Genomic DNA, 13,785 nt, shown 5'->3' with positions numbered 1-13,785 from the left:
TAGATTTCTAACCGATTTAGATTTAGCAAGTCTCAAAGTATAAAAACAATTTGAAATATTCGCTCGAAATAGTCACACATTCAAGCCGACTCATTCATACAAGTTAGATTTTTCTCTTAGTTCTTTTTAAAAATTCCCAAATAATTTGTTGTGTTTTACAGTTTCTTCGAGACAAGTATAAGAGAGAAGTTTGATTTTGTGGTAAAGGTATTTGTTCTTGAGTCAGTGTGCATCAAATACTTAATTGCATCATCATTATGCTTGCATCCAAACAGCCAATGATTAATACCATCAACATAACCATTGCAATCAAAAATTTTTGATTCGGATAAATTTAGTCTATAGAGGTATGTCTTGACAGTGGCATGGTTAAAGAGAAATCTAACAAACATGGAATAAATATTTCTGTTTGGGTAACTTCTTACGGCAAACGGCTCAGTAGGTAAAACTGGATGAATTTTTGTATAAAGATTATTGCTTCGATTACAGAAAGCATACCATTCAATGTCCCAATTTTGTTTTAGACTTTTCTTGCAAGTGGGTGTTAGATCGCTTCTATCTAGCCAAGTTATTTTTGATAAGATTGCCTCTTTAGCATAAAAATCTGCTTTGGTATTTCTGCCGGAAATACCAAAGTGTCCCTTTACCCAGACGAAATTTACAGTAGTATGTTCTTCCAGCAGCTTTAGTTGGTTTTCTTAAATTGTAACGACAAGACTATATTTATATAAATATTTACGTGAGTTTTCTAAAGCTAATAACGTAGACATTGAATCTGACATAATTACAACTTGATGGTTAGAAATTTTTTTGTTGACAGCCCATTCTAGGGCTTTATGAATTGCGAACATTTCTGCAGAGTATATAGAGCATTGTTTATCTAACTTAAACATAAGGGATTCTTTGTGATCCGGAATATATACAGCACAACCGACTCCTAATCTTAATTTAGAACCATCCGCATTCTGCATGGATTATTAAGCTTGGCTATCTGATGCTGAAAATCAACTGGATTCTCATTGTCAAAATTAAGATACCAAACATTGACTTTGGCATAAGAAACATTGAAATTTGATTGAAAGAAAGTTAAGTCACACGGAGTGTTTAGATACTCAGAAACGTTAGGATATGCCACTGCCAGAATAGGAAAATTCCTGTTATGCCAAAACAGAAATATCACATATTTTTTGTAGCAGCTCATTTTGATTGTAGGACTGGCATTTAAAAATAAATTTTTCAGCTAAAAATAGTCGTCTTAAATGTTAGGGAGGTTCCATAGATTCGGCTAGAAGGTTCTCTGTAGGTGTAGATTTAAGCGCACCTAGAACTAATCGCAGAGCCTTATACTGAAGGCGGTCTAGTTTTTTAAGAAGACTGTTTGTGGCAGATCCGTATAGAAAGCTTCCATAGTCTAGAATGGATCTGGTGTACGCACGATAAAACATTAAGTTAATCTTAGGGTCGGCACCCCATCGATAGCGATTAACTACTTTAAAAATATTTAAACTTTTCTCACATTTCATTAAGCACTTGTTAATGTGTTCGTCCCATGTTAACTTGGTGTCCAATATAATACCAAGATAAGTGTAGTGATTTTGAACGGGTATACTTAGGCTGTTAAACATATTGCTGGATATAACTGGTAAACGATGTCGCGTAAAAAATACCACAGCTGATTTCTTCGTAGTAAGTTCAAACCCTTGTTTAAAGAAATACTCTCTTGCGTCACACATAATCGTTTTTATTGAGTTAATACTTTGTTGGTATGAATTATTCACAGTGTAAAAGCAGAAGTCGTCTGCATATTGTAATATATTGCATTTAATGCCTATACTGTGAAGATCTATAGTGTATAGATTATACAACGAGGAGCTAAGGACAGAGGCTTGTGGTAGACCTTGATGCACTACTCTCGGGCCAATCAATCTATCATTACATTGAATGAATACCTGTGTATTAAGAAATAAGTTTACTAACACATATGAACATAAAGGTGGAATACCTATGTGCTTTAGTTTTTCAAATAATATATTTAAATTGACGTTATCATAAGCCCCTGAAATATCAAGAAATATGGCAGATAGATAATTATTATTTAAGTAGGATAATTGAATATCAGTCATTAATTGAGACACACAATCCATAGTCCCTTTATTTCTACGAAAGCCATATTGACACACTGGGAAAATATTTTCGTTTTCATTTAAGTTCTGTATTCAAAATATAGATAACTTGGCAGTTATTCCAATATATGTTTATATCTATCTATATATATATATATATATATATATATATATATATATATATATATATATATATATATATGATGTTTTGTTTGTGAATGATGAGCAATGAGTATTTTTTAATAATATAAGATTTTTATCGCGGTTCTCAAAGAATTAGTTTGTAAGTACTTTTTTAAATTATCTTTATTATATCTATTATGAAACACACATATATATCTAACCTAGCCAATGTAAATTTAAAATAAACTATCTTTAAATTGAAATTCTTATGAAACTAATTAAATTCTATAGACAATGTAAAATTTAAACAAACTATCTTCAAAATTGAAATTGTTATGACACTAACTAAATTATATTAACACAATTTTGTACCTTTCTGTCACTGAATGCCTAAATGAACTGTTTTCCACTGTATAGATTCTAATCACCACTCAATGTCTTCGTGCTTCGGTTATCCTTGTTTTTGTGAAATTACTTTTTCCAATTATCAGCTTCCACCAATTTAAAATATATTTCTTCTTAAGTATTTATAAACCACCAAGCAAACCAGCAAACAGCATTTATATTTATTCTTCTTTTCAGTATACCAATATCCAATCACCAAATATATTATATAATTTTAATTTTTAATTAATACTTCTTGCATTATCCAATCACCATTTATACATTACATAATTTTTAATCTTCAATAATATTTTCTTTATACTGTTTCTTAATCTTCATTTAACTCACTATATTGAACAATTGGTCCTTCTGTCTGACTATAATTGATTTGACTTCTATTTCATGCTAACTCTAATTAACTTTCATACTAAACTGGACTCATAGTAACTGTAACTCATAACTGATTGACTAACTGAATGGACATCTTGAATCCAAATCACCGGGTATTTATATCTTTTTCCATGTTCCAGAATCATCTGGTAAGAAATCCTATTCGATTTTGTTCTATTTCTTCTATATGGATGTTCTCGAAAAAAGTATATGTTCCATCCACAGACATAACCATTATTCCAGAATGTTCCACCGTAAACAAAGGTCAAATTCTGCATTCTGGAGAATTCCTTAATTTTCTATTGATAATTTTGTTGACATTTAGGCTTTTCAGATCAGAATATACACTTAAATTAGTAACTAACACTCTTATTTAATAAAATACACATTTTAAACAACATATTATTATAACCCCACTTTATATTCCCAATTATTACCTAAAATGTCACTTGGAGAGTATGTATAGTTGATTGCCTAGTCACATGGCTCACTTAAATATATTTACAACATAGTAATTATAAAAAAATACTTTTTATATGCTAATTTCTTAAAAATGCCCTCACATAAATAATTTTTATGAAATTCTCTAGTATATAACTTATAAATTATTTTCTTTAAACACCAATCATATCAATACCCCAAAATAATATTTAAAATAAATAATTTACTTATTATTTTTTTAAATATTAATTTTCTTATCCACATATCTTAATAAATTAATAATTCATTTTTTTTTATTTAAAATGTGTTCTATTAAATACATCCCTGTTCGCTGTCTATGTCAAACTGTCATGTCAAATAGAGCAATGGAGGCTAAGGCTATATGAAAAAATAAACATATAATCTAATCATCTATTATTGTGTTATGTTTATTTATAGACAAAATCTAGGAATTATTTCCATTCAACAGGCTTTCATCCATATGAATTGGTAAGTTTTACACTTTATTATATTAGAAAGACATTTATAGAATCAATTTTGTATCTAACCCCAAATTATGATTTTTAGGGTACAAAATAATTTCCATATGTACAAGACAACAAGTATGATGTCAAATTGATTCACAATAATGAAATCTACCATCTATTTAACAAATCAAGTCTTTTGAATAAAATGGATATATCAGTAAGCTGTTAGTGTTGTTATTATTAGTGTTAAAAGTATAGAAAACATTATTCATTCTCTTCATAATATTTAAAGATGTCATTGATATGAAACATGCCTCTTAGTCTATTCTCTGCATCTATTAACACATAACTATTTAGTCCATTCTGATTTTCAATTCTGTATGGACCTTCAAACATTGGTTGTAATTTCTTACAACGGTTTTCTTTAACATTACTTTTTCTAAGTGAACGAATTAACACTTTATCTCCTTTTTGAAATGTGATTGGTTTTTTTATTTTTCGATTTTGTCTTCTGATATATTTTTCAGCTTTCCTCATAATTCGTTTATTCATTTTCTGCATTACTTGTTCATATCCTGATTATATTCACTAATCCATTTTCTGTTTCCTATATGGCCAAACATTAAATATTCTGGTACTTCCTCTGTATTTAAATTATGTGTATTATTTTAAAAAATATTCTACTTGTGGTATATGTTGCTGCCACGTTTCATGTTGATTCTGGCACACTATTCTTAAATATTTTATAACTTCTTTAATATATCTTTCTGCAGGATTTGCCTGAGAATGTCTGATACTTGAAAATGAATGTTGATTCCCTTTTTCTCACAAAATGCCCGAAATTTTTGGTTGTTAAAATATGTAGCATTATCTATTATGCAATTTCTAAATGGTCCCATTTCTTAGAAAAATTGATTAATATATAATTTCAATGTTTTAACATTTGTTCTTGAGCAGGGATATAGTTTAATAAATTTTGTATATAAATCAACTATCACTAGTATATGCTTTTTTCCTGTTGGAACTAAATTTGAGATAAAATCCATGGACACTGTATTTAGTTTTTCATATACAACATTAGATCTATTATGTGTTCTGGTTTTTGAAACTCTTTTCTTTGTTTATTTGACATATTTGGCATTGGGTAGTAATTTCTTTTGATATACTTATGTCATTATTTGCAAAATAATTGTCCCTAAATAGCATCCATAGCTTTCTTGAACCAATATGCAAGTAATTGTTATGTAAATTTTTCAATATTTTCTTTGCTAAAATTCTAGTTATTACATATACTTCTATGCCATTTATTATTTTATAATAAACTCCATCTTTCTTAAGGACTTTTTGTTTTTCACTCAAATTGATCTGATCTCTTATAATTTTTTCTTTAGAATATAATCCAGTACTTTCTACTAATTGATTTAGTCCAATTTTTATTGTTCGCTGCCCTTTTTGTGATGTATTTTCTAACCTTGATAAAGCATCTGCCACTATATTGGATTTTCCAGAAATGTATTTGATTTCAAAGGAGTATTCACTCAATATTAGACTCCACCGATGTATTCTACTGTTTCCATATTTGTTTTTTAATATAGATGTTAAAACTTGGTGATCTGTTTCTATTGTAAATTCATTACCCAACAAGTAAAATCATAATTTTGTGACACAGTGTATAATACTTGCTAGTTCTAATTCTGAAACTGAGTAACCCTTTTCATGTGGCTTTGTAATTCTTGAAATGAATTGTATTGTGTATTCGACCCCATCATGTATTTGTAATAATACCCCTGAAAATCTCTATATTGATGCATCTGTTCTTAATATGAATGGCTTTGTGTAGTCTGGGTGATATATTTTTAAATTTGACAGAAAAATATTTTTGATTTCTTGGAATGCTAGTTCTCTTCTCTGATCCCATCTCCATTTTACACCTTTTTTCAGTAGTTCAAGTAATGGAATTTCTTTTATACTTAGATCTGGTATCATCCTTTTATAATAATTAATTATTCCAATAAATCCTCTTAAAGTTCTTAAATTGTGTGGTGTTTTATATTCCTGAATGACCTGTGTCCGTTCTGGATCCATTTCGATTCCCTTAGTATTAAGTTTATAACCTAGATATATTACTTCTTTTTGAAAAAATGTACATTTTTCTTGATTTATTTTTAGTGCAACTTTGCCTAATCTGTTGATTATAATTTTTAGGTGTTTCTCATGATCTTAATCAGTTTTAGAAAAAATTAATATATCATCAATGTAGTGAATTACAAAATGTTAATATTGATCCAAAATATCATGAAGATTTCTACATAGAGCACTGCAAGATGATTGAAGTCCAAATGGTACTACTTTGAATTGATATACTACTCCATCTATCTGAAATCCTGTATACTGTCTACTTTTTCTTTCTAGAGGTATTAACCAAAAACTATGCTGTAAATCTTCTAAATTCTTCCTAGTATTCCATCTATACTCATTTGTGCTTCAAATTGTTTTTCAGTAATCTTGTTAATATTCCTTGCATCCAAACATAACCTGATTTCACCTGATCTTTTACGTACTACTACTATAGGGTTTATAAAACGTGTATCTGCCTTCTCAATGATTTCATCTTCTAACATATTATTAATCGTTCTGTTTACTTCTTCTCTGTATTAATATGGTATTGGGTATGATTTTGTTTTAAAATCTTTTTCTTCTTTTAACTTTTATACTATGGATATAATTTTGTGCAATTCTATTTTCTTTATTGACAAGTCCCTTGTGTTGCTGCAATATGGAAACGACTATTGATTTATATGCTTCAGGGCAATTTAAAACTTTTATCATATCTTCTTCTTTACAAATAAAATTATTCTTCATTATGTACTCATTATTCCTTGCTTCCAATTTTACGCACTTCACCTCGTAGGCATCCATCTGCTTAAAATTTCCATTCCTTAAATATTCACTACAATAATTATTCTTTACATTCTTTTGGGACATTTCCCTATCATCAAAATACATTTCTTCTTCATAAACATCATTATTTTCTTTTAATAATATCCTATCAACTCTTATTCCTTCTTCCACCTCATCTTTCTGCATAAATTTAATTATTTGCCATTCCAAAGTTACCAATTTTTCTTCAAAATCTATCTTTACTTTCTTCTTTTCCAATTCATCATTTCCCATTAATATATCAACACATAAATCCTTGACAATAAATCCTTGCATATTAATTTCTTTATTAAGAATATTAATTTTAAAATTGGCTAATTTATCAATTTCACCCAACTTTTTATTATTTGCACCAACAATTTTAATTTTTGGAATCTTTATTATATCTGATAGTTTTAATGTATTAAAAATAAAATTCTCCGAGACTAAAGTACTTTCTGAACCAGTATCTATCATAATCTTAATCATTTTAGTTTTGGCCAAAGCATTTATATAAATTAAATTAATAGATTCAATAATTTTATCATCATCTAAAGAAATAAATTCAGAAGGTTTTTCATAATAGCAATGGCCTAACTTGTAATTCAGAAAGTTTACTGAACAAAATTTTGATTATTAGAATTGTCAGATTGTATCTGACCACTTGGATCTGATGTCCTATGTCTTTCCCTACTATGACTTCTACTCACATTTTCTTGCCTTGTACTATTTCGTTCCCTGTCTTCGCAGCTTCTATTCCTTCGTACACAATTTACCGGTCTGTTATAGTTAGGCCGCTCTGTATTTCTTCTATTGTTAAAATCTTGTCTATTATAATTAGTATTGTTATTAAAATTTTGTCTATTATAACTAGTATTGTTATTAAAGTTTTGTCTATTTTGATTACTGTTATTATTATTAAAATTTTGTAAACTATCACCATATCTATAATTATTATATGATTGTCTATATTGTTGATTATCATTTTTATTATATTGAAAGTTATTATTATGTTTTCTGTTGTTATTATTACTTGTCATATTGCCTCTTTGTATTCTTTGAATAAAATTAATAAAACTATCTATTGTTTGAATATTTTGTACAGTTACTGTTTGCACAACATCAGCATCAAAATGTCTAGATACATTTAAGAGTGTTTCATCCTCTCTAAGTGGTGGTTCTAAATATTTTGCAACTGTTATCAGTTTCAATGCATAATCTACCATATTTGATTTTAAATTGTGATTATTCTTTCCAAAATATAGAATTTCTCTAAACTTTGCTTGCTCTAATTCACCCCAATAATAATTTAAAAATTTATTTTTAAATGTTTGAAAATTATCTAAATCATTTTCAATACTAGCAAACCAAGTTGCTGCATTGTCATTTAATGTCACTCTAATATAATCTTTAATATCATTAATATTATTCACTAATCTTAGTTTATGTTTTAAACTGTTTATGTATACTCTAGGATGCAAATTTTTTATTTTACCAGTGAATTTAATCCCAGTCTCATTTGTTAAATTTAAGTAAGGTCTCCCTATGTCTCTCATTTGTGAAATATAATCTATTCTCTGTTCCACATTTCTTATTTGATTACTATTTATTTGGATATTTTGTTGTATATCGTCTAATTTTTCTTCTGTGTTTCTCATGTCTTCATTAATTTTTACTTCTAAGTTACATTTTTGCAACTCTATTTTCTGTTCTATATCTATTTTATTATCTTGAATAATCCTATTTACTTCTGTCCTCTCATTGTCTATCCTTTTCTTGTAGTCATTCCGTATAATTTTTATTTCATTTGCTACTTTTTTCTCTGCAGTTTCAAGTTTTTTATCCATTTGTTTTACAATTTTATTATTATTATCTTCTATTTTCAATTCTAATTTTCTATAATTCTCTTTCAATTTCTGTTCCATTTTTTTCATGGCTTCTTTGACTTCTTTTAAATTCTGTTCCATTTTTTGTTCTATTTTTTTCATGTCTTCTTTGAATTCTTTTGAATTCTCTTCCATTTTTTTCGTATTCTCTTCCATTTTTTGTTCCATTTTTTTCGTATTCTCTTCTATTGTCTTGTTCATCTGCATCATTAAAGACATCAAAGCTGCCATATTGACATTTTCCTCTCTTTCTGGATTCATTTCTGCAGTATCTTGTGGAACTTGAACTAAACTCTCCTCTTGTATAGGTTGTGTTTCTACTTCCAAATCTTCTTCATTCTTTTTGCTTCTTGTACCTTTCTTTCCTTGAGACATTTTGAGACTTTACTTGTTCAAATATAATTAAAATAAAATCTATAATTTTTTCTTTCTACTAATAATTAATTTATTTATATGAGAGCACCTATCTTCCCAAACTAGGTCTTTTAAATAGAGAGCCCCTCGTTGGGCGCCAAATTTTTATGATGTTTTGTTTGTGAATGATGAGCAATGAGTATTTTTTAATAATATAGGATTTTTATCGCGGTTCTCAAAGAATTAGTTTGTAAGTACTTTTTTAAATTATCTTTATTATATCTATTATGAAACACACATATATATCTAACCTAGCCAATGTAAATTTAAAATAAACTATATTTAAATTGAAATTCTTATGAAACTAATTAAATTCTATAGACAATGTAAAATTTAAACAAACTATCTTCAAAATTGAAATTGTTATGACACTAACTAAATTATATTAACAAAATTTTGTACCTTTCTGTCACTGAATGCCTAAATGAACTTTTTTCCACTGTATAGATTCTAATCACCACTCAATGTCGTCGTGCTTCGGTTTTCCTTGTTTTTGTGAAATTACTTTTTCCAATTATCAGCTTCCACCAATTTAAAATATATTTCTTCTTAAGCATTTATAAACCACCAAGCAAACCAGCAAACAGCATTTATATTTATTTTTCTTTTCAGTATACCAATATCCAATCACCAAATATATTATATAATTTTAATTTTCAATTAATACTTCTTGCATTATCCAATCACCATTTATACATTACATAATTTTTAATCTTCAATAATATTTTCTTTATACTGTTTCTTAATCTTCATTTAACTCACTATATTGAACAATTGGACCTTCTGTCTGACTATAATTGATCTGACTTCTATTTCATGCTAACTCTAATTAACTTTCATACTAAACTGGACTCATAGTAACTGTAACTCATAACTGATTAACTAACTGAATGGACATCTTGAATCCAAATTACCGGGTATTTATATCTTTTTCCATGTTCCAGAATCATCTGGTAAGAAATCCTATTCGATTTTGTTCTATTTCTTCTATATGGATGTTCTCGAAAAAAGTATATGTTCCATCCACAGACATAACCATTATTCCAGAATGTTCCACCGTAAACAAAGGTCAAATTCTGCATTCTGGAGAATTCCTTAATTTTCTATTGATAATTTTGTTGACATTTAGGCTTTTCAGATCAGAATATACACTTAAATTAGTAACTAACACTCTAATTTAATAAAATACACATTTTAAACAACATATTATTATAACCCCACTTTATATTCCCAATTATTACCTAAAATGTCACTTGGAGAGTATGTATAGTTGGTTGCCTAGTCACATGGCTCACTTAAATATATTTACAACATAGTAATTATAAAAAAATACTTTTTATATGCTAATTTCTTAAAAATGCCCTCACATAAATAATTTTTATAAAATTCTCTAGTATATAACTTATAAATTATTTTCTTTAAACACCAATCATATCAATATATATATATATATATATATATATATATATATATATACATATATATATATACATATATATTAATATATATATATATATATATATATATATATATATATATATATATATATATATATATATATATATATATATATATATATATATTATATAAGAGTAAGAAAAAAGAATTTTTTTAGATAGGAAAAAAAAGATCCCATAGAACTACCAAAAACAAATTTTGAACTTTTTTCATTCCAGTGGATATGATAACATTTGCCATGTTATCATATCCACAGGTAACTTTAACATCCTAATATATAAGACTAAATAATGTAAACTAAATTGTAACATATACCTTTTAATGGGTTTTTACGCAGATATTTAGTGGCTCAAAATATGTTCACCTAGACACTGATGATGGAATATGGATTCCGAAAACCTTTTGTCTTCATGACATAGCCCGTTTGGGTTTCTTAATTTATATACCTTTTATAAAGGATTTTAACAAACATTTTTTTTTGTAATGATCTTTCTTTTATCTTAGTAGAGATTGTTAGCTGTACGTCAGTGGTAAATTTACTGGCTTCATTTAGAGGATCGTTGGTGCCTAAGGAATTTTCGAGAAATGTTTCAAGATAATTCTAGAAAACCCTAATTTTTGTGTTTATATAGGATTTGAGTGCAGCTTTTAGTTCGAAATAGTTTATAGAAGAGTTCGGATAATTGGTATCTTGTGAAACTGAGGATGAATAAGGAAAAGGTGAAGGAAGAAAAGAGTATATATGGTTAGGTCCAGATTTGTTGCAAAACTTTTATTTTATAAGTATAACCTTTTGATTAAAAAAGGGATTGTATATTTTAAGGTTATTTTTTATTAACAATTTTTTTTTTTCAAACTAGACTTGGGCTAGTATTTGAAGTACATAAAGTTTTCTTACTTAATTAAATATCGTGTCTAAATTTGGCAAAAGATGAAGTAAAAATATACATAGAGCAGGAAAAATTAATAAATGCGAGAGAAACAGAGAAATTCTATTCATCATGTATGCTGTGATTAGATTTGACATCAGAAGATTTATCAGAGGATGCACTTATATATACTCTTGTAAGTCGGAGGTAGGCTGTTCTTTTAACTTTTTTAAGATTATAGTGATAAGGTTTTTTAGTGATCTTTTCCTTGTACCTATGTAGAGCTGCAATAATTTCTTTTAAATATAATCTATGTTGTAGGATTTCTAAGCTTCTTGTAGTGGGGTGATACATACAAAAGAGATCTCAAGAAATGCAATAAGTTGCGTGGAATTGAGCGTAAAATGAGTCGGATTATCTTAATAGAGATAAAAGGAGGAAAAGGACTTAATATAAAACTCATTAACTGCCATAATTTTAAATAGTTGTATTACATATCGTTATGCAAAAAAAAAGTTATTAACATTTATAAATTATACTTTAAAAATAAGGGTTTTTAAATTATCTCGGTCAATTCTTTATGTATTTTAATTATAAAAATCTCAATATTAGAGAACATTTTATGATCTATAACTTTTATTTTAACCATATATCTCTAACATGTATAAGAAACGTTTTATGCGCATACACTTTTTACGATTGTTTAATAAAAAAGCAAAACAAAATTAGCTGAAGTCTTTAGATCATCAGCTACCCCTCATATACCTTTTAGAGACTTTAAATATCTGTTTAAGATTTTTTCAGCTTTTTTAGAGTTGTAGATCATAAAAAGTTATGTAACTTTTGAGAGTATCCAAATTAAAATACATGAAACTATTAATCGAAATAGTTACAAAAAAACCTTATTTTTCCAGTTATTTATAATTTAAAATAACTCTTTTTTGCCCAAAGACATGTAACATAGCTCGTTGAAATTATGGAAATTAATAAGTTATTAAAATACGCTAAATATCAATCAGAGCAAATAGTTTATAGGTTATTTAATCTGTTTATAAACATTTATATTAACTTTGATATCGTTTATGCCACAAACTTATATAGAGGCTTAATGAAAATCTGATGAAAAACACACTTAAAAAAAAAGAATCTTCTATGACCATTACGTGCCAAGAGAGCATTTTATATTTAAAACCAAAGCATTTTATTCTTAAAATCATACTTCCATTGTCTATTAACAGTAAGAGCTGAAAATTGAAAGGATTCTAAATAAAGATCTGAATTGTGCGATCCAACTTACAGATGGCATATGCCGTAAAGAAGTACAAATTTATAACCCGTTAAAATGATGGTATTCGTAAAATACCGCTTCGGAAAAGTAGAATGGAGAACCATCTGAGCTCCGTTTTTTTTTACATTTAAACTTTTTTAAAATGAATCGCGCTTGCAAAATTTGCAATATCTTGGCTTCTGTGGCACGTAAAACATAAATTTTTTTTTAATTGGGTTAGCTCAACAAAAAGTTGTTGAAATAATCGCTTTCCATGATAAACAAATCGTCACTATTTTTATTAGTTACATTATATACCATTATGCAAAAACAAAGTTATTAAAATTTATAAAGTTCTGCAAAATCAAGGGTTTTTTGCAACTATTTTGGTGAATTCTTTATATATTTTAATTTAAAAACTCACAAATAGAAGAACTTTTTGAGATCTACAATTTTTATTTTAACTATTTTTCTCCAACTGGATAAAAAACCTTTTATAGGCAAAATAATGACCTCTCACTTTTTAAAATTGTTTAAACAAAAACAAACCAAAATCACCTGTATGTCTTCACAGATTTATTGTTAACTAACCCTCATAAATCTTTTAGAAGATTTTTACGTGAAATCAATCATTTTTTCCCAGATGGACTGGTGTACAAATTAGTTCTCCGATAAAGATGAACTTATTTCTACTTTTCAATACTTTCAATTCAATACAAACTAAAAATAGCTAAAGAAATACATATTTAAATATCTAATAGACGATTCGACTCTGAACATAGTAGCTAATACGTGTTTTAAATCGAGCTCTCATAATTAATTTAAAAACTAGTGAAATACTAAAAATATTTTCGTTAATTAGTGATCCAGCAGTGAAATAACAAAAATAAACACAACAGAGATAGTAAGTTACTTTAAACATAACAGTTTTTACTATTATCATTGTTTAAATAGGACTAGTTAGACAATCCTTATGGAACAAACGTTTGATTTTTATTCTGCCGTCATATTGCGGCCTCTAGTCATAAATTTAAAAAACTATTA

Source organism: Diabrotica undecimpunctata, chromosome 11, assembly GCF_040954645.1.
Source record: "Diabrotica undecimpunctata isolate CICGRU chromosome 11, icDiaUnde3, whole genome shotgun sequence".
NCBI classification, from domain to species: Eukaryota; Metazoa; Arthropoda; class Insecta; order Coleoptera; family Chrysomelidae; genus Diabrotica; species Diabrotica undecimpunctata.
Note: the sequence above shows the minus strand (reverse complement) of the source record.